This window comes from Eucalyptus grandis, chromosome 8 (genome assembly GCF_016545825.1).
Source record: "Eucalyptus grandis isolate ANBG69807.140 chromosome 8, ASM1654582v1, whole genome shotgun sequence".
NCBI lineage: Eukaryota > Viridiplantae > Streptophyta > Magnoliopsida > Myrtales > Myrtaceae > Eucalyptus > Eucalyptus grandis.
Window position 1 is genome coordinate 65,625,989 of NC_052619.1, and position 3,486 is coordinate 65,629,474.

Genomic DNA, 3,486 nt, shown 5'->3' on the forward strand with positions numbered 1-3,486 from the left:
AAAACAGATGCAGAGGAGAGATTATTGTCTAGACCTACTCTGACTAGATCAAGCCAATAACATTAAGAAATCGCAACACGGAAGGAAACAATTGATTGGATAAATTTATTCATAGTAATCCCTTTTCTTTAGACGACAGAGTTATGCATACCATCCTTTAATGAGACTAGTACAACCGCAGTAGAATCATCTCGCTCATCCTCCTGTGGAGGCCCCGGTGGTGGCAGCGGAGGCAGAGGAGGCGGAGGATCGAAGTATCCTTGGTATCCACCAGGAGGAGGCAGTGGAGGCGGGTACTCAGGCCGTGGTGGAGACGGTGGTTCGGGACCTGAATTTCGACGATCAGAGGCCGAAATCTTCAGGAATTGCATCAAGCCCCTGCCACTCTAACTAGCTCCTCCCCCACACAGTCACACTTGTACTTCCTAAACTCAAACTAAGAAAATTCCTAGCAAACATAGCACTACTCTCTAACATAAAACACGACAAGCAGAGTACCCGGCGGGGGAGGTGGTGGCGGCGGGCCATACGGATCGTGAGGAACTGGCAGGCTCTTCACATATTCTGATCGATTCACTAATTTTATCAGAAAATCAAACCTCAAAGTTTAGGTTAATAAATGAAAAAAAGAGCCTATAAACCAAGGGCAAGCATTGTGAGGTTGTTTTTTTTAACGACTCTCATGTCATGTGTTAGCTGAATCAAGAATGAAACTTGAAATAAACTGGGCAGAATCTAACTCCAATACCACGTAATATTTTACGACTACGACATGATTTATCGATTTATTTGGTAAGAAAATAGGCAGAGCCTGAAATTATATCTTTACTCTGCTAATAAAACATGATCATCACTTGCATTATTGGGTTAGATAACTCAATTTACTAGCTAAATCTGCACACGCAACCTTCCCTAACGACGCAATTTATTTTTTGCATCTCTTGCGTGCAGACTGGATTTTGATATAAGACTAAACCTGTATATAATAAGGGAGGGCGATAAGGGATCTGGAAAAATTTGAACTCGAAAACTCCTACTTAGAAAGTTCGACCTAGAATCAAACTAATATGTGGAATGGGAGCACGTACGTGTGTTAAAAAAGCGTATAAACCAGTGATGGACGAGCGAGATGTAATATATAGTTGCCAAGCTTGATCTCAACATCTTGATCGTTATTCTATAGTTGCCGATTCCCTTTTCTTATTTGCAAAGAAATCGACGGAACCGCGTGAGAAAGAAAAGAGATGGGGAAGGTAAACTCCAGTCTGTATACGAGAAGTATTTCGATGCTGAGCGAGGATCTGTGGCGCTCGTTCTTCCAAAGGAGACTTCCATGTATGGCAATTTATCTACCGTAGACCCTCCTCAAAGTTCCGAATTTTCACTGCAAAAAGAGGACGATAAAACTTCCGCCGAAGAAGGGAAATTTGCCAAAGATGGAAAAGAGATTCGAATGGGTTAGAGCTAAAATGCTCTATCCTTGCTGTGATCGAGATGCCATGTCAATCTTAGAGCTAAAATGCTCAATCCTCTTAGTGAGTAGTGGACACATGCATTTAGTCCTCATGCTGATGCAAAACATATCATGACAAGCAAAAATCTTAATAGTTGGTATCAACCTTTGACATCTACTATTTTGCGGTCCAGCAACTATCAGTCCACGAGGAATGACTTATCAAGCTGTTGGAAATATGATTTGATAACTTAGAAAATACCGATTCTAAGTATCAATGATTGTTTCATTCAATCGGTAATTGACTTGGTAAAATAAGAATTAGAATCGATGTATATTTCTTTCTTGTTTTACACTTTACCCTTACTGTAATGAATGTGTACAAGAAACATACTGAAATACAAAGCTCCAGTTTTCCTCTCCACTTCTTTTCATATTCTGTCATGGTATCAGAGCACTCTATTCTAGCCTAAGCTTCCGCATCTTCAAATTGCCTTTCGGTTCTTTTCTCGTCTGTTGTTGTGATCTCAACCCTGCAAAACAAACCAGCCACCGAACAGGAATTTTCTATTCTGTGCTCAGAAAAAACCTTGATAAAAACAAACAATGGAGGAAACCCCCAACTCACCCCATCAAAACTCGAATCCAGCACTAGTCGACCCAACAGAAGAAGGCGCGATACCTGCTCAATCATCAGTTACGACTTCATCGATGCCTGCTCAACCATTTGTTACAGTTCCATCAATACAAGGACCAATACAGGGACCGACTCAATGGCCTCATCTCGGCCGGTACCCCTTTCAACGGCGGCCATCCCAAGCCTGGAGATCCTCTTCACACGTTGACGGCCGACAAACCGGAGCTCTGACTCATCAACTTGCAGCTCACCAAACAGGACAATTACAATGCTTGGGCTCGAGACCTCCGGCAAGCGCTTGTAACAAAGGACAAGGACGGTTTCCTTGATAGCACCGTCCCCTATCCGACTGACGAACGATTGCAACGATTTTGGAGAAAATGCAACCAATTAGTGCATACCTGGATTGGAAATTGTCTCGCTCCGAAAGTTGCAACTAGGCTACCGCCAACTGAGGACTCGAAGACCTTTTGGGCGAACATTCGAGAGATGTATGGGCATCTTGATCCGGCGAAGCTCTTTACTATCACTTAGGCCATTTCAGAACTGAGAAAAGGAAATCAATCAGTCACTACCTGCTTCAATCGACTCTCGACTCTCTGGAATGAGCTCAAGGCGGCCGAGGAACGTCTCGAGGGACCTAAAGCAACGCTGCAACAATACCGAAAAATTAAGGAACGGGAGAAAATGACTTGGTTTCTACTTATTTTGAACGACACATACTCACCCTTTCGATCACAAATCTTGGCGATGGACCCATTACCTTCGCTCGGCCGGATCTACCAACTGGCGGTCCAAGAGGAAAGCCAACGACAAGCCACGACCGAGCACAACAGAGCCGTCGAAGGAGTCGCCTTCACTGCCTTTCAGACTGGCTTCCAGACTAGCTTCCGATCTGGAGAAATGCCGCACAGAGTCCATGGCAGTCGTGGGATGGCTGGAGGAGTCAAGGGCTACGGGCAAGGAGGGGGCGGGCAATTTGGGACTACAAATGGGTTAGGAGGAAACCCTACAATGAATGGCTAGGATGGAAGCAAGATGGACGGCTGTGGTTTGATCCGCCCATCAAAATCCAACGGCTCAAGTCAGAGGAGATCGGACGGCTCTTACTTGCTCGCCAGCCCAACTAAATCCAACGGCCCTTATTCGGCCACAACAGTACCCACATATAGGGCATTCGAAGGCTCTCGAAATGCCACGTCATCCACCAAAAATTCTAGGCAAAATTAAAAAAATTAGGGTAAATACTGTGAATATTGTAAACGTCATCATCATACTATTGATACTTGCTGGAAATTACATGGAAAGCTAGGTGATACGAAGGAAAAAGAAATTGTTGCTTACCAAGTCTCGAAATGAAGGACTGATGGGGTAAATCAGATAATTATCCAAGATC

At 44.0% G+C, this 3,486-nt stretch overlaps 1 long non-coding RNA gene across 1 annotated transcript; it reads right to left on the minus strand.

Annotated features, from left to right (window-relative positions):
- Nucleotides 1–1,722: 1,722 nt before the first annotated feature.
- LOC120286876 lies at nt 1,723–3,065 on the minus strand. The gene is made up of 3 exons (XR_005545592.1): nt 2,818–3,065; nt 2,082–2,741; nt 1,723–1,986 (listed from the first exon to the last, which is right to left on the minus strand). It is a non-coding gene; the product is annotated as an uncharacterized LOC120286876 (long non-coding RNA).
- Nucleotides 3,066–3,486: the final 421 nt, after the last annotated feature.